The 19,342-nt window shown below is 35.9% G+C and overlaps 1 long non-coding RNA gene across 1 annotated transcript; it reads left to right on the forward strand.

The window, feature by feature from the left end:
• The first annotated feature begins 1,922 nt into the window (after positions 1 to 1,922).
• On the forward strand, positions 1,923 to 19,151 carry LOC139044986 (uncharacterized). Its single transcript, XR_011502477.1, has 3 exons — positions 1,923 to 2,043; positions 17,690 to 17,784; positions 18,950 to 19,151. It is a non-coding gene; the product is annotated as an uncharacterized lncRNA (long non-coding RNA).
• Positions 19,152 to 19,342: the final 191 nt, after the last annotated feature.

Genomic DNA, 19,342 nt, shown 5'->3' on the forward strand with positions numbered 1-19,342 from the left:
AATTACTTTTTGCTTGAGTCTGTTTCATTTATTTCAGGATATTGAAAATTCTTGAATTGCCCCTAACTGCCAGTAGCAAATTCTTCCCAGTCTTGTAAATGATCAAAAGCAATTCTACATGTTTCTACATGCTCCCTATTAAGGAGAGTTAGGAATTTTATCCAATCCAGTCAAGAACCACTTCCTTCAATTCTTCGTTCTCTTCATTTCCACATCCACTTCACTTCTGCAACCTATTTGTAAGGCTTACCTCAACTTTGACTCGTAAATGTTGATTAAGTACCTAGAATATGTTAATTTTTTATCTTAACCTCCTAAGCTTCTAATGTCTCTTATTTAGATATTTCTACAATGGTAGTTGTATTTTGAGGGACATCTGCTTCTGAAAAACCAATATTCCTATTTCTTTCCATTAACTATTTTGTAAGTCACTTCAAATCCATGGTCCCTTCATCCATTCTGGTACCAACATTCTTAATTTCCTAGTTCCACTATCCTTTCAAGCTGAATCGTAAAATTCCAGTTCTCAATCTATACTGCATAATGAAGTAGCCCTAGCCACATGTGGATGTTTAAAATCAAATTTTAAGTAATTAAAATGAACTGATATTAAAAATGTAGTTTCTCTGTCATTCTAGCCATATTTCAAGTGCTAAAAGCCACTTATGACTAGTGGCTGCCAAATTGGAAAGCACAGAATAGAACATTTTCATCACTGCAAAAAATTCCGTTAGACATCCCTGGCCTGAATTATTTATCCCAACAACCAGACTACTGAAACCTATGGAAGAAAACCACAAAATCATGCACATTGATGCCATTGTATATTTCCATGCCCAAAACTTATCTGGACTGTGAATGTTGCTCACAGAAATGAATATATTTTCTATTTTCGACTGCTATTTCAAATGCTCTCTACTGACCAAAACTTGACTGCAGCAAACCTGCTCTCACTCTTCTTGCCATCAAACCTGCAAAATAATCATCTGCACCTTTCTTTGCTCTTTTCCTCCCTTTTCAGTAGAATGTGTCCCTCTTCCTCTTTAAAGGCAGGTCTTTCACCTGTGCTGAAGCATCACAACAGAGACTTTGTTCTATTAACTTCCTCTTCTCTCAACTTTTTCAATATTTCTGTCTCTAATGGTTTAACATGATGAAATCTCTCCCTTGGAAGAAACAATAACAACCAAGACTTTTTAATCCCATATTCTTTTGATAGGTCTTTTTCAACAGTTTCTTTCTTGAAATAATGCCCTACACTTACTCTCTTTACATCCTTTCCTCTCACTCACTCCTTATATACTATACTTTCCCTTCTGCTTCATTATCCCCAGAAACTACCCCCTCCATAGTCACTAACGACCTTCTTCTGACTGGTTTCCAATGGATACTCCTCAGTCTGTGTCCTTCTAAACTTCTCTCAACATTTGACATCACCAATCCTCCTATTTTCAAGGAATACTCTGTTCGTATGCTGTCCCTAACAAAATATCCCCCAATTTGCCTCCTATCTCTCTGGTTTCCTTATCTAGCTCTATTTCCTTTACCATTCATTTTATATTGATATTTTCAGGATTTATTCTGAGTCATCGAAGAAGATATTTGTTATATGTGAGGGGTACTCAACTTCTTTGGAATGGCATCTCTATATTTTGGTAATTTCTCATATTATGACTCTTCATCTTCTCAAGGGAGAAACCCAAAAATTTGCTTTTTGAGACTCTCTTGGTACCATAGTGAGCATGTGATCTAGGTCCTGCTTATCAGAGTCACTCTCAAGGTACTACAACTGGAAATTCAGTGAACATGAAGAAGCAGGTGCCTGGGGAATTAACTTCTTGGTGCGTCTGATAGCGGAAGGCTCCAGCTCTTGGCTGGCTGGAGTGGCAGACCTTCTGGTTTATTCTCCAGTATTGACTGTATGAACTGCAGGTCCTCAGGGGAGCACAGAACCTGTTGGAGCTTCAGTATATCCCTAGAAATGCCTCATGGTCTAGCACTGCTGCTGTCTGATTCCAGGCCTGGATCTTTGAACCAGATTCTGTAAGCTACTGAAAATCCTTCAATAGATTCTTTTCTTGCTTAAAAACAGAAGCGGTTTTTATGTCAGCGACTGAGAACGGTGATCATTGCAGCCTTGGTTGTCTTTTTTTTTTCTTTCCCTTCCCCTCCTTTCTCCTTTCCTTCTTTCATTCCTTTCTTTTTCATTCTCTGTGCATTTTTTAAATGACCTCATTCATTCCCATAACTACAATGATTATTTTTATTCTAAAGACACCTGAATCATATGACCCATCCAGACTTGTCTCTTAAGCTTCATGGCTATATGTAAAGTGCACTGTACTACTCTGCTTATGCTTATTTATTCAACAAATAAGAAATATGTGTTCACCACATGCCAGCAGCAGACTAGGTTCTGGAAACCCAAAGATGAATTAAAACTAGACCCAGTCTTGTCTTTATGAAACTTGAAGCTTAGTGGATCAGGAGATACTATCATAATCACATAATCGTATGCAAAAGTGCAACTTTGACAAGTGCAACAAGGAGAGCTGCATAGTGCTATGGGTGCCTGTGAAAGAGGTATTTGATCTAGGCAGGCCAGTAAACGCTTCTTTCTTTAGGAACTGGCTTTTAAAGCTACAGTCCATAGAATGAGAAAGAGTTGAAATTGGTGCTGGAGAGCTTTTCTGGCAAAAATAGAGCATGATATGAAGAGCTGTTGAAGGAGAATCAAGATGCAATTGCAGGACTAGAAGGACACAGTGTTGTTGGAGTAGAGGAGTGTGGAGGAAAGCTGATACCCGAAACTGGAAAGGCAGGAGCCACGTCATCCAGGTATTTGTAGGACAATTTAAGAACTTGGCCTTAATCTTGAGAACGGAAGGAAGCTATTGAAAAGTTTTAAGTAGGAATATGATGGGAGGTGACAAGATCAGATTCATATACTGAAGTTTACTCTGGCCTCAGCGTGGAGAACAGATTGCAATAGGAGAAGGATGAAAGTAGACAGACCAGTTCAGAGCCTTTTGGAGTCATTCAAATTAGAGATGATAACATTTAAACTAGACGGTTGGTAGGGATGGAAAGAACTAGACAGATTAGAGGGACTTTAAAAAGGAACATATATGGAACTTTGTGATAATTTGGGTTCGGAGGGTAAGGGAAATAACACATGCATGGGTGTTAGTGCCTTTCACTGCGATGGAGAACTCTGGGGAGAAGATCAGGAAGGCCTTATCGGCATCTCAGATTCAGTTTGTCTAAGAGGAACATACTATTCCCTTCTGCTGGAGGCTGGCTCTTATTTCCCTTGATCCTTCCCTCAGTTGCTCAGTCCAGACACCAGCAGACCATCCCTGACTCCTCTTTATCTCTTTCCCCAAGAGGAAATCTAGCATTAACTCTTTTTGAGTCTACCTACCAAATGTCCCATTCTTAGTTAAGCAACCATCGTCTTACTGGAACAGTCTAATCTCTTCATTCTTCTCACTGCTTCTGATATTGTTCTTATATAATCCGTGTTCCACACTTTAGCCCAAGCAACCTCTCAAAAGTTCAAAGTTGATTGTGGTATCTATCTTATTAAAATCCTTTTTTCTATTGGCTCCCAATGCTTATAAGATAATAGTCAAGCATCTAAACTCACCTATAAATCCCTGCATGATATGAGCCTTGCTCACTTCTTTAACCTTACCTCTCACTACCTCACAAAATCCATCCTATTCTCAAGGATACAACCACAACAAATTTCTTTCAGTTTTAAGAATGTGTAAGGATCTTACTTTTCCACCCCTATGCACACATTATTTCCTTCACCTGGAATATTCCCATTCCATATTATTCCACTCCAACTCTGCTCTTCCTGGCCTATGCTTGCTTTGTCCTCACTTCCCCTCCACTGTTTGTTAAGTGGCCCTTCTCTGAGGTCTTTTGAACAATGTTCAATTCCCATGTGACGAGCATTGTATTTTATCAGCGCTGTATTTTAATTTCCTATTTATATTTTTGTCTTCCCTTCTTGATTGTGAATGCTTTAAGAGCAAGAGTAGAAGTCACTGTATCATCAGCAACTTGCAATACTTGAAATATACTTGGTCATAAATCGATAGTTTTTAACTGAATTTGGAATTAGCTCTTCTTCTCTAACCCTATGGCCTTGAAATAAACTGAAGGGAACAAATAAGGATATAATGTAAGCAACAAATTTATTTGTACATTTTGATGCCTAGCACCTAATGAATTTAAATGTTTCGGATCTGGTCCATGGATGATAGAAATGTCTGGACAAATAAAATTAGTAATACTTGTTTTTCAAGAAAGATCAAATAATTCATATGATTAAATCATATGTTTAATTGTAGAATTTATAGCAAGTGTTTTGTTATGATTTTTAATGATTCACAGGTTATCTTTCAGGAAATCTTTAAAAATCTGTTTAATTTTATTTCAACCTAGATACAGTCTCTGCCTGCCTAAAGAAAGATGATTTATTGCAGGACCTATTTCGTTTCTCTCCTTTACTTTGCATTTTTTCATCTGTGCAAACTATGCTGCTCTTTGGTGCCACCTAATGATCAAAGGTGGTACGTCCTTCTGAAAAGAAAAAGGATCAAAATTAAAATGGATCTATTTTTATGTTGCTCTTTGATGCCACCTGATGACCGAAGATGATACTTTCTTTCTGAAAAGAAAGGATCAAAATTTAAATGGATCTATCTTCCCTTCTCAAATCTGTAAAGTAGAGAAGGGTTGAAGTCTCCCTAGGTTGTGTGTGCGGGCTAAATAAGGGAGAGGCAGAAAGAGAGAGAGACAGAGATGGAGAGAGCAGGGGGAGGGAAGAAGTAGGACTTTGTAATCTTCCTTAGTCCATTCATTAACATCACTTCCCTACCACAACTCTTCCCCAGACATAAAATTCAAATATTTTCATTTGGAATGGTCAGGAAACACATAACCTAGAGAGTAAAACTGAACTTCTTTAAGACTTGGAGCATGTCTCACAAAGGTGTTTGGAATTAAAATAACTTGAAATCTGAGTTTCCTCTTAGCTTTCAAATTTCTTCTCTGATGCTCTCTTTAAAAATCCTTAGGTTTTACCTCCTCCTACTGGAACTAAAGAGAATATCACTTTTAACACCATCAGAAATTAAAAACATTCAATAATTATTTTTCTTTGAATATTTAATAGACCTCTTCTGTAAAACCATTGAATCTGATATTTACTTTCTGTAAAGTATTAAATTGTTTATTAAATTTCTTTAAGGACTAAAGTTTACTTAATTGCTTTAAACTATTGTTTCTTTTTTATAAAGATTTTATTTTTCCTTTTTCTCCCAAAGCCCCCAGTACATAGTTGTGTATTTTCAGTTGTGGTCCTTCTAGTTGTGGCATGTGGGATGCCACCCGAGCATGGCCTGACGAACGGTGCCATGTCTGCGCCCAGCATTCGAACTGGTGAAACCCTGGGCCACCGGAGCAGAGCCTGAGAACTTAACCACTCGGCCACGGGGCTGGTCCCTAAACTACTGTTTCTTAATATTATTGTAATATAGGATTCAATAATTGTTAAGGAAATGTAATCAAAACAATGTTTCTGACTTTTTCTTTGTATTCATTATTGATTAAAGTTATATTTTGCCAAGATTATCTCCATTTCATCTGTTTTAATTTATTGGCAAAAAAGGTGTTCATAGAGGTCTTATCACTTTCATTCTGTAAATCACTTGTTCTCGTTTCCAACATTGTTTGTAAGTGTGATATTTTTATCTATTTTTTATTTTTCTTGAATGTCCTAGGTTTATCCTTTATTTCAAAGAAAATTTTGTCTTTTTCTTCCCTAAGCATTCTTCCATTTTCTACTCTTGTTTGTAATACTGAGTTCTGTATACTTTGAGTTTATTATGGTACGTTATTCTTTTTTCCAACTTTTAAGTTGAATTATGATCTCATTATTTGTTTATTTTAATTGTCCTTTAATTTTAGAGCAGTTTTATATTTATAGGAAGATGATGAAGACAGTAGAGTTCCCACATACCCTACACCCAATTTTCTCCACTATTAACAACTTACAGTTGTGTAGTGAATTTGTTACAATGAATGAACCAATATTGATACATTATTATTAACCACAGTTCATACTCAATTCAGATTTTCTTAGTTTTTCCTTAACGTATTTTTCTGTTCTAGGATCCAAAGATACCATATTACATTTAGTTCTCATGTCTCCTCTTGGTTTCTCTTGGCTATGACAATTTTTCTTGTCTTCTGATGATCTTGATAATTTTGTGGAGTAATTGTCAAGTATTTTGTAGAATGCTCCTCAACTGGGAATTGTCTGATATTCTTCTCATCATTAGACTACAGTTTTTGGGAGGAAAAGCACGGAGGTACAGTAGGATTATCATTTTAGCATATCAAGTGTGTATACTATCAACATGGTTTATCACTGTTAATGTTAACTTTAGTAAATATGACATGTGCTTTGGATCTCATCCCCTCCTGAGTTTCTGATTTGGTAAGACGGGTGAGCTAACAGGCTTCCAGGTGGTGCTGATGCTGCTGGTCTGGGGACCACAGTTTGAGAACTACTGTTATAAAGGAAAAGAGTATGAATCATGGGCAGTGACTGGACCATGAAAGATTATGAATTTTACTCTATAATATATTATGCTTCAATAAGCCTGACTTAAACAGCAAAGCAAACAAAGGAGAATTTTAAACTACTATTTAGAACAAGAACTAGTATGGGTTCTGGGACAATCATCCTGGCTCTCTCCCTCCTAGGTGAAGGATGTTGGGTACATTCCTTATCACTTCTGTGCTTCTGTAGATGATAATTCTGTTGATTTCATGGAGTTTTCTGAGGATTACAATAGTATTTGGTACATGGTAACATCCAATCCATGTTAAATATTGATATAGTATGGTGGTACGCTTTTATTAAAATAAAAGGAAAACCTATTAGGTGAGTATGTTTTCCTAGTAAACTTCCAAAAGAGAATAAATCTGATTTCTTTTTTTTTTCAAGGACAACCAGGGTTAGCGAAAGATACACCAGATTATAAACAATGGTTGTATTGTTAACAGAATAAAATGTGGAAAAAAATGTAAATAAGATTCTATTTGTAACAAAGTTGTATTCATGGTATTGATTATGCCTGAAATTGCAAATGGGTAAGTTTACCTTAAGCTTGTCCTTTACAGAGCCGTGTGATGTCATATAATTTGGATTAATATATAATACAGACATTCACAAATAGCTCCAATTATAACATTGCTGAAAAATATATTATTATAATACCTTGAATGGATTGATATTAGGTTTCAATTAGTTCCTCTACTTAATTAATCTATTGATGTGATCTTTGGAATGAGTTACACTGGTGGTTCTCAAATATAACACACTTCAGAATATAGAGGGGTAGTTTAAACACAGATTATGGAACTCACTTTCAGAGTTTACAATTCAGTGGGTTTGAGGTGGAGTCTAAAAATCTGAATTTCTAAAAGTTGTAGATGATATTGATGCTGCAGGTCCAGGGATATCACATTTTCAGAACCATTTGGCCAAAACCATGTAGGAAGACTCTGTTGGAAACCCGCAGTATCCTACAATCCTTTAACAATTACTGGGTGTCCTTTAAGGTATGGAGTCATTGAATAAGATGTCATATCTGAGAGTTATAAAGACTCATCTTCCTGTTCACTGCTTCCATATCCCTCTGAGAGAATAAGTGCAAGGTAACTATCCTGACACCTTGTGACTATATGTCTATGGGTACAAGCTTCTCAAAATAAAAAGCTAACCACCTCTATTTTCTCACATGCTCTTCAAGCTTTGCCCTAAATCTCCTCAGTGCCTGCAGGATATGCACAGACCACTTAGCTTTTTGTCTTTTCCCTTAAGACTCTCCAGTCTTATCCTTCATGATACCAAGCCAAGTTGTGTGAAGTTCCCTTTATGCCCTGGTCTGTTTTTGTCGCTGCTCTTTTGCTCACACTGCGTTACCACCTGGGATGCTGTTTCTCCCTCATTCTATATCTAATTAGTAAGAATTGTCTCAAGACTCGTCTCCTGCATGATTCCTAATTCACCAGGTAGAAGTCACTCAACCTTGTGTATAGTTTGATTTAAATCTATAAGACTGTATTTTATTTACCTGTTTACATGTCTATCTCTTCTGAAAGGAATGTGAACACCAGGTAACAGTTGCAAAGTGGACTTCTTTTAGAAAATATCTAAGTTTGTCCACATTTACAATTCTGTGACCATGTGTATCTTACCAATTGACCATTTAGGCAACTTTGAGTATGTTGAATGTTTTCGTTTCTTTTTTCAAATGCCAAAATTGAAACTGAGCTGGGAGAATCTCTTCCTTTCATCTTCTAGCCTGAATCTTTTAGCAGATTTAATTCTAAAATCAGTTAGCTGTCCTGGGCTGAGTCACTTCTGCACTATAGTCAATCTGTCTGAGGTAGAATTCCAACACTACCATTCAGCAGAGTTTTAAGTTCTTCTCTCAGTGCCGTCTGATGTTATAATATTGTACAACGGGCTCTACCCTTTACTCTGATGGCCACAGGGCTCTCTGCTCTAATTTTTTTCCTCAATTACTTATCTCCAGATGCTCTACACCTGTGTCCATGATTATACCAAGGTTTATTTATGATTCTTCTATACATATTGCTATTTTTTATTTCACTGTGGAGGAAATATTTCTGTGGGGATGCTAAATGTGCTTATGCAGACAGCAATCAACACCTAATTAACATTAGAGGTAGTTTAGAGGCAGTTTAACAGACCTGTCCTTTTGGGTGTTACAGAGTCCACACCATGACTTATAATTTCTCTTCCAACTCCACTATATCTATGTCTTACATGGACCCTTATGTGGAAAGAAAAGTTAAGCTTACAGTAAATGCTTACTTATCAGTAATTATAAAGATGAAAGTCCTTGTGGATTAACCTAATCAGTTTATTACTAAATATGTTCATGAAAATTTCTTTCTTAGCAAGATGTGGATTTTTTTTTTTTTTTTTTTACCGCTTCTCAATATAATTGCTCTTTCAAAAGGAAACTATTTCATTCCTGTTTATTATTTCCTTTACATTGTACTCCCTAATGTCTACCTTTCTGGGATATTTATTATGTGGATTTTCAAATGTCAAGATATATAGACATATATAGTCAGGTTATCTTAACTCTTGTTTTGCATTTTTTACCTTTTTGACCTTTGCACTGATCTGCCAAAAAAAATCTCTCTACTTCAACTCCTACTTGGCTGAATCGATACTTTATTTTAATCTCTAGAGAATTTTTTATTTCAATGATCATGTGATTAATTTCTATAATAATGATAATTTCTTTTTAAAAGCGGTCTACTTTAAAATAGGTGTAATATCCTAGTGAATAATCCTAGACATACTAATTATTAATCTTTTAAAGTTTTCTGCATAAACCAGTTTCTTCAGGTGTTAATGCTTCTTTTTGTAATTTTGAGGCCTCTCTATCATGCTCTTGGTTGACTGTTTATATTAGAACACAATGTACTATATTGCATATTGTTAGGTTCTAAATTATATTTAACAGTTTTCTTGAGGTATATTGCACAATTAACAGCTGGAGAGTATATGCATCTAGTATGCTTTTCTTTAGAGTGTGTGGCTAGCTTGTTTGACAAAAGCAATCCATTTTCCCTCTTGGTCTTTTGTCACCTGGGTTACACTTTTACATCCATAATATTTGTTCTAGAAATATCTATTGTCAGAACTCCCATTTTAGATAGCTTCGCTCTCAGCTTTTGCCCAGGAGGAATCTTCCAAGTCAGAAGTGGAGAGTTAGGCCAGCTATTCGGCCACCCATCAATTAAATGCGCAGCTGTTCCCACAGGCGCCTCCTCCGTCAGCGTTTGCCGTCTCTGATCTTGAGGTTCTGTTCTGCTGAGATAACTCAGCATCTTCGAAGGCTCTCTCTCGTCTCCATGATGTTGTAATTCTACTGACAATCCAATTTTACCTGTTTTATATATTCCAGATAGTTGTCCCTAATTTTGTCATTTGGTGCTTATCAGAACTTTTTCAGTGTGTACTTACAGCTTTTCTATGATTTCAATATTATTTTAGGAGAGTGAATAGGTAAAGAAACGTTTTCAATCAGACTTCTTGAACCAAAAAATGTGCATTTTTTCCCCAAGATGTTTAAACATGTTTAAACATTATAGAACTGTTTTTTTCATTTTTCATAAATATATTATTCAAAGGATCTGAGTCATGTTGCATACCACTTACCAACTGGAGCAGGTAGAAAAGAGTTCGGCTGCGATGATAATTAACCACTTTTATTGCTAAAGGGATTTGGTTCCCAGGTAATCTCCAGAAAGCTTAATTTAGAAGTTAGTTGTTTTACAGTTTAATTAACAACTTTACTACTATCTAGTTAAATATTATGTCCTTTTTCTCGTTTTTAAAACATAAGATTTTTTCCCCTTACGTACCACACCCCAAATCATCAAAAATATTTTTCTGTTCCTGCTCCATTCTATTTCATATTATTTTAATGCTTTGACCATACTCTTTTTCATTCTGATTATTTCCTTTGTTCCTCATCCTTCCCCTAAACAAAACAAATCAACACTCAATATTTTTCTTTCTCTACATTCAGACCTGGAAATCAAAAATTACAAGTGTATCACATTGAATATAGAAAGCATTCTCTGTCGCAATCTTGAGAAACAGTCTCCCATTAGTTATAAATTCTCTCATTCAGGACTGAAAATATAATAGCATACCCTGAAGTGTCTTTCTGTGTCTGCAGATAATCTATGTGGTTTGATGCAAAGAATGTGACCTTTTCATACTGTTATTTCTACCAAAGGGCAAAGACTCCTGATCCAGGTGTCTGATAAGATTTTCTAGACAAATTTATGACTGGAAAGTGTAAGCTTACATATCACATTGATTGCAGAGTTCTGGGAAAAATGTTTAAGGAGGTTCAGCTATGCCTTAAAGATTAACAAAATTTGTTAACAGATAACTGTCAGTGCAGTCCACTCCTGAGGCTCTAACACAAACCTAACAAGATCGAAAGAGCATTCAGAAACGTATAAAATTTCAAACATAGGCATAGAATTAGGAAAACACAGGCATGTGTAAAATTAAGAATGCACCAAATTGGATGGAGCTAAGATTTTTGGAAAGTGAATTGGAGGTAAAGTTAAAGTAAAGCTTGAAACATGTTACAGAAGGAATTAAACATCAGTCAAAGATTTTAAAAAAGTATTTAATATGAAAAAGTTGATCATGCTGCAAAGTACATCATACAACAAAATCCATCAACCCATCACCAAGATTCAATATCAACATCTTTCAAAGCTTGTTTCACCTAACCCATCACAGTTTGATTTTTTTTTTTAAGATTTGATTTTTTTCCTTTTTCTCCCTAAAGCCCCCCGGTACATAGTTATATATTCTTCGTTGTGGGTCCTTCTAGTTGTGGCATATGGGACGCTGCCTCAGCGTGGTTTGATGAGCAGTGCCATGTCTGCGCCCAGGATTCAAACCGACGAAACACTGGGCCGCCTGCAGCGGAGCACGTGAACCCAACCACTCGGCCATGGGGCCAGCCCCCATCGCAGTTTGATTTTTCTTGGAATATTTTAAAACAAATCTCAGATATCACACCATTTTGCCCCTACACACTGTAGTATGAATCTCTAAAAAGTAATTTTAATATAGCTACTGCTATAGACTGAATGTTTATGTACCCCTAAAATATGCATGTTGAAATTCTAATCCCCAGTGTGGTCATATTTGGATTTGGGGCCTTTGGCAGGTGATTAGGTCATGAGAGTGGAGCCCTTGTGAATGGGATTAGTGCCCTTATAAAAGAGAGCTTCCTTGCCCATTCTGTCACATGAGGACACAGCAAGGAGACAGCTGTCTATGAGCCAGGAAGGGGGCTCTCACCAGACACTGAATCTGCCAGCATCTTGATCTGGGAGTTCCCAGCCCCAAGAACAACAGGAAATAAATTTCTGTTGTTTACAAGCCAGCTGGTCTATGGTACTTTGTTACAGCAGCCCAAATGGACTAAGACAAATGCAATGCCACTTTTACACTCAACAAAATTAACATTTTATTAAAAGCATTTAATGTGAGGTACTATTCAAATGTTCTTGATAACCTGTAACAGGTTGTTTTTTAGATCTATTATTCAAATCAGGATTCAAATAAGTTTCATTTTTAGTATTTCATTATTTTTTCTCCCAAGTCTTTCTTATCCAGAAGAGTATCACATATCTTTGTCATTGTTGTTGAAACATGAAAAAATTATTTTTAATTATTCTATGTATTTTATTACATAGAGTACAAATTTTTCCTTAGAAACATTATGTTTCCTGTCACTAATAACATGATAACATGACTGAGATACTTATTTTATATATCTAAATCTTCTTATCATCTGATAATATTAGCTATAGTGTACCCTGGAAATGAAAATAAACAAAATAGTTTTAGGAACACATGTGTTTCCACCCACTAGTATATTTATAAATCACACAAAGATACAAATTTATTTTAAAATAAAGGCATTGAACATGAAATCAGTTCATCACATCTTTTTACTAAGATAATGGCAAGACATACTTTGTGGAAAAATAAAAATTGAAGGAGAAAAATCACTCTCAACTTAGATTTTTTTTTTAAAGATTTTATTTTTTCCTTTTTCTCCCCAAAGCCCCCCAGTACATAGTTGTATATTCTTCGTTGTGGGTCCTTCTAGTTGCGGCATGTGGGACGCCGCCTCAGCATGGTTTGATGAGCAGTGCCATGTCCGTGCCCAGGGTTCGAACCAACGAAACACTGGGCCGCCTGCAGCGGAGCGCACAGACTTAACCACTTGGCCATGGGGCCAGCCCCTCAACTTAGATTTTTAATGCCTTAAAAATAACATCAAATCTGCAAATCACCTTGTCCTCTATGTGTACCTGTCACCCTGATAATAAAACATGGAGAGGACTCTGAACATGATAAATGCGTTTCTTACATTTTAAACCATTTCCTTAAAATAAAGGACAATAATTTGAATCCTATTTTACATCTCTACTTAAGTTTATATTGCATTAAAATGACTTTACATGAAAGAGCTTGTTGTATCATGGGATAATACCTAAGAAATATTCTATAGCATTCCTATATCTACATTAATGGGTATTTCACAGTATGCTTAAACAAATCTTCTAGTATATATCAAATCTTCCAACAACAGGAACAAAAATTTGACAATGTTAATCTTTTTTTTTTCAAAGCAAAGATATTCAATGTTACTGCCTTTGGAAAAACTTTGACTTTCAAAGACACACGTAAATCACCCATAGTAACTGGTAACATTTGAGTAAAATTTGTCACTTGTGGTTGAGTCTCTACATGGCTACCTTTTGTTTGTTTGCTTAATAGACAGTTTTTTAAGGATAATTTTTAGGTCTACTGAAAAATTATGCAGAAAGTACAGAGATTTCCAATATACTCTCCCTCCCAACAACAGTTTCCCCTATTATTAACATCATGCAATAGCATGGTACATTTATTACAACTGATGAACTAATATTGATACATTATTATTAACTAGAGTTCATAGTTTACATTAGGATTCACTTTTTGTGTTGTACACTTCAATGGGTTTTGGTTAATGCAAAATATCATGTATCCACCATTACAATATCATACAAAATAGTGCCACTGCCCTAAAAATGTCCTATTTTCCACTGTTCTTCCCTCTGCTGTCCCCTGAATGCTTGATCTTTTTACTGTCTCCGTAGTTTTGCCTTTTCTCATATAGTTGGAATCATTCAGGCTATATCCATCTTAGACTGGTTTCATTTAATTAGCAACATGAATTCAAGGTTCCTCCATGTCTTTTTACGGTTTGATAGCTCATTTCTTTTTACTGCTGAATAAGATTCAATTGTACGGATGTGCCACAGTTTGTTTAACCATTCACGTATTGAAGGACATCTTGGTTGCTTCCAACTTCTGGCAATTATTAGTAAAGCTGCTATAAACACTCGTGAAGGTTTTTGTGTGGACATAAGTTTTTGCTCATTTGGTTAAACACCTAGGAATATGGTTGTTAGAGTGGATGCTAAGATTATGTTTAGCTTGGTGAGAAATCGCCAAGTTATCTTCCAAAGTGACTGTATTATCTTGCATTCCTACCAACAATGAACAAGAGTTTCCACTGCTCCACATACTCACCAGCATTTAATGGTCATTCTTTTGGAGTTTAGCCACTCTAATAGGTGTGGAGTAGTATCTCATTATTTTTTTAATTTCCAATTCCCTAATGTCATACGATGTTGAGCATCTTTTCATATAGATGGTTATTTGCCATCTGTATGTCTTGCCTGCTGAGACGACTTGTTCAGATCTTTTGTGCATTTTTTAACCAGGTCTCTTGTTTTTTTATTTTGAGCTTTAAGAGTTCTTTGTATATTTTGAGTAAAAATTGTTCACAAGGCTACTTTTTAAAGCAGAGTATTTATTTTTGCTAAAACTATGTTTTTAAAAAAGTGTTCTTTTATCTAGTGGAGTACAATTATGAGAAGAGAACTAAGAATAGTACTTCAATGTTGATTTCTAAGCTATGTTTTATAGAACTTAAAAATTCAGCTCTCGTCTTTCTGCCACACTATAACCAAACATTTTATGATAATAAACATAAGAATATTTTAAAAACCATAACTATAATGAAAAGCATGGAACAACGTCATCAAGCTAATGGCAACAGATTGAAATTAGTTCTACTACCAAATAGCATTTTAATATTCTTTAAAAAAAAAAAAAAAAGCAAAACTGAAGCTGGCCCAGTGGCCTAGTGGTTAAGTTCCCATGCTCTGTTTCAGCAGCCTGGGGTCTTTGGGTTTGGTTCCCTGGCATGGACCTATACCACTCGTCAGCCATGCTGTGGTGGCAACCCATATTCAAAAAAAGTAGAGGACGTTTGGCACAGATGTTATCTCAGGGCAAATCTTCCTCGAGCAAAAAGAGGAAGATTGGCAGCAGATGTTAGCTTGGGGCGAGTCTTCCTCAGCAAAAAGAAACCAAAAAAGCAAAACTATCCAGTATCAACTTAAGGATTTTTCAATATTCTAAACTACAACTTCTAAAATAAAAAAAGTATGGTAAGTGTTTTTGATTTGTGAGGAAGAAAGAAAGGAAGAATGAAAGGAAAAAAGAAGGAAGGAAGAAAGAAAAAAGAAAGAACTAAATTACCAGTGGTTCCTGTGACCTGGTAAATATTCAAACAAATGTTCCATCCAAACGTTAAAGTAGCATCTTATTTCTCTCTCTGACAGTCTATTAAAGGGGGCCACAGGGGTGCAAGATTCTGTTTTTAGTCATGGTGAAAAAACTGCTTATAAGTTCATATGTTGTAAAAGCTAGAATTAGGAGGGAATGATATAATTATAATTAAGAGATAAACCAAGATATTATCTTTCTGGAATCACATGGTGTCCATAGACATAGTTCATTTGTTTCCCTCATGATAAGGCACTTTGGATTCTACAAAACAGTTTCTAATTGCATCTGCCCATGGTTTCCATCAAATGCATAGAATATTGTCTGTGCTACTGCTCCAGCAACACCATGGAGAATAATTCCTATATAGGCGCCTTCCCCTTCACTTGTACTACAAGGTTCCCTAAGCTGTGGCAAGAAGGCAAATGCAGGTAACTGCCATCACATCTGTGGTAGATCAGGTTATTAATCTGGGTACACAACCAGAAATCCCCAGCTTTGTGGTAGTTAACGTTCCATAATGCTCAAACACGATAACTGGATAGAACTACAGAGAAAGATTTCAATCATAATTGGGTCATTTCCTTCATGCAATCCTAGGTCCTGCCTTTTGGGGAACAGCACATGTTTGCTACAGATGCAGCCATTGTAGGCCTTTCATCCATGGTTGGTTGATCTGCAGGTGTGGAACCTGAAGATACGAAGGGCCGACTGCACTTCATAAGTAATTAGTATGTTTCAAGTTGCATCACATCAGAAGACCAATATTTTCTGATTCTCTCACAATTAGTGACTGATTGATCAGTGGGTTCAGAGACTGAAAGACTATTCCGTTTACATAATGGTGTTGCTATCGTCTGAAAAATCTTAGCCTGGATTTAGGCTGATTTGTTGAGAAATATTGATTTTTTTTATTCTACCATTCCTATAGCATTTATTATGGACCATTTTCTGTAGAAATGAACTCTCCCTCATGCACTAGGTCTTTAGAGACACTAAAGTCCAGTTCATATTGGAAAGACAGGATACACGCCAGGGACCAAAGCTGATTATTTTTTTTGTTGAGAAAGACTCATCCTGAGCTAACATTCATTGCCAATCTTCCTCTTTTTTGGTTGAGGAAGATTAGGCCTGAGCTAACATCTGTGCCAATGTGCTTCTATTTTTTTATATGTGGGATGCCTCCACAGCATGGTCGATGAGTGGAATAGATCTGCTCCAGGAATCTGAACCTGAGAACATGAGCTGCAGAAGCAGAGTGCATGGAACTTTAACCACTTGGCCATGGGGCTGGCCCCCCAAAGCTGCTCTTTGAAGTGCTCAAAATAATTTCGTAGAAATTAAAGTCAAAGTCTGGAAGAAAACATAGAAAACTATTTGTCTTAGCTAGGAGTTAAAAGACATTAATATTTTAAATCAAAGTCTATCATCTTATACTTTTAATGATGTGGTTATGATTTTTACGATAATGTGATATTGGATTGCATGCCAATTGGGCAAGAGGAAAAAGAATATCTATAAGAGATATTGAGATAGGTTTGAACAATTTGAATCTTGGTATTTTCTGGGCTAGCTTGAGATAAAACTAAGAAGTCTTCTCATCTCCTCTTTTAATAACCATTTTCTTCTTTATTCAGCATTGTCATCCCATATTTCCTCAAGTCTACATATTTATTTACATATATCTCAAATGCTTACACTGTCCCAAATTGTCCTGATCCCTCTGTTTATTTCCTTTATTTTGAAGTGTCCTAAGCTCAGAATGTGTCTTTTCTCCACTTTCCAACCTCAGTCTTATCTAACCACTGAATTAATGAAAATCTCCTTAGTCAGGCAAAAAAAGGCCTCAGGAATAAGCCTCCATTTATCTCTCAAACCCTATCTCATGTTTAGTATTTTGCATTGCACCATACTGTACTGATTGTTGTTTTACCATTATGCTATTAATCTTTTTGTTTCTGCATTTGTCCATCCTGTTGTCTTTGGCTGTAATTACTTTTCCACTCTTCTTGGCCTGCCAAGGTTCTATCCATCTTTCAAGGCCATTTTCAGTTTATTTTTTCACATAAGCTTTTGTATTACATGTCTTATTCCTAGAACTCCTTGTACTCTGCTTTTTCTTTCTCTTCGTGTTTTATATTCTATCATATAGCAAAATATTTATATAATTCTCCTATATATTCATTTATTAATTCAATCATTGTTTATGGGGTTGATTATAGCACTAGGGAAAGTGAAGTGAAATCAATGTATCATGGATTATTTGTTGAACATGAAATGGCTTAAAAATTATTCCTTAAGTATTCTTATCAAAACTCTAAATAAAATAGACATCATAGGCAATCAGACTAGAAACCTTTATCTAAGTTGCTTTGTTTTTCCTTTCAGTGCGTTAGGGTGCCTGACTTGAACACATATAAGACTGTGGGGAGAAGAAGAGTCATCCTGGCATAGTTTTCCTGCTCTGTGAGGATATCCAAGAGGTGAGGGTAATCCTTAAGATGAGAGAGAAAGAGACCGGAACCTGAAAAGGATTTTACAAAAGTAAGAATAGGAACTGAATTCGATCTACACCACTTTGTGAAACAGTGGAACCTAAAGCTAGGAGACAACAGGAAATTATGTGGGGAAGTGGTCGCTCTTCAACTTACAGAGTTGGTAGTTTGAAGACCATTAAATACACAGCAAGAGGAAGGAGGTTTTAGTAAGTAAACATATATTGCACATTAAAGTTTAATCAGATAGTTATGGGGTTCCAATTTCTACAGACACAGGCAACAGACCAAATCTTCTAAAGGAAATTGAAACCAGCTGCATTACGCTCCTTCGTCACATAGTCACAAGATTCTGTAACCAACAGACCTCTTCACAAGGCATTGACTCCAAGACCAAAGCTGTTTTCTTTTACGAGTCCTCAGCCAGAACAAAGCTTACCATATTTTTTTGTGACTGGGTGGATTCTGGTACATGTAGAAATTATACTGGAAAATTTTCTTTGGTGCATGATGATGTGTGAGACCGTAGGTGTGAAAAACAGCTACTGATCCAGTATTCTACCTCCTGAGCAATTCAATAATCATTCTTGTAAAAGTGGTTTACTAAAAGGCATAAAGTAGTTCTTACTTAATTGAATCCCTGATAAATCAGCCTTTTGTGTCTTTTTCTATACGATCCACCTCATGAATTGTTAAAATTTATGCAATTCCTAGAAAAGGACATTTCAAGCAAAATTATAGATACAATTATCTGGGTACCTCACTCAGGTTTGATGAAGGAAAATTCACAAGAAAATTATATAAGACTAGATTCCTTTTCACTGGACCATAAAGTTTTCCCATTTATTAGAAAAGATGAGTTCTAATGTGTGATACTCATGCCACAGAGAAAGTAGCAGTGCTAAGAAGGATTGCTTAATATCATGTAAATTATTGATAGAAGAAGGAATTAGGAAAATATTTCAATATTATTTTTCGTATACCTTAACACACAAAGCAATCCTGAAATATAGTCATATTCAGTACTTTTTAAAAACTGTGTAAGACATTCTTATGAGTAAGTGAATGTAGTCTTGAATCAGAATGAAAGAGAGAAGGACATAGCTAATAAATAAGGCAATCACTTAAATGTGTCTTTAATTATTTCTAACAGAAATCTCTGAAGATTGAAAGAATCACTACGCTGTGGCTCAGAATGAAAGGCCTGGCGTGGACAATGTAGAAAAGAGCCGCACTGAAATTCTGAATGAATATTTGAAAAACCATGTTTGTATCTTAATGTTCAGGCCTATGTTTTTGCCAATATAAAGCTTACTTTCTCCCCTATATTTGAAGAAATTTTGTGATTCTTTAGAGTTCTTTTTTCCAAATATGTTATGGTCACTTAGGATTTACAAGATTTGAATACATAATTTAGCATCTTCTCTTTAGAGCTCTGTTATTCAGAGTGTGGCCCATGGTCCAACAGTATTGGTGCCACCTAGGAGCTTGTTAGATGCAGAACCTCAGGCCCCCTGCAGCTCTGCTAAATTAAATACACTCTACA

This window comes from Equus asinus, chromosome 3, assembly GCF_041296235.1.
Source record: "Equus asinus isolate D_3611 breed Donkey chromosome 3, EquAss-T2T_v2, whole genome shotgun sequence".
Taxonomy (NCBI): domain Eukaryota; kingdom Metazoa; phylum Chordata; class Mammalia; order Perissodactyla; family Equidae; genus Equus; species Equus asinus.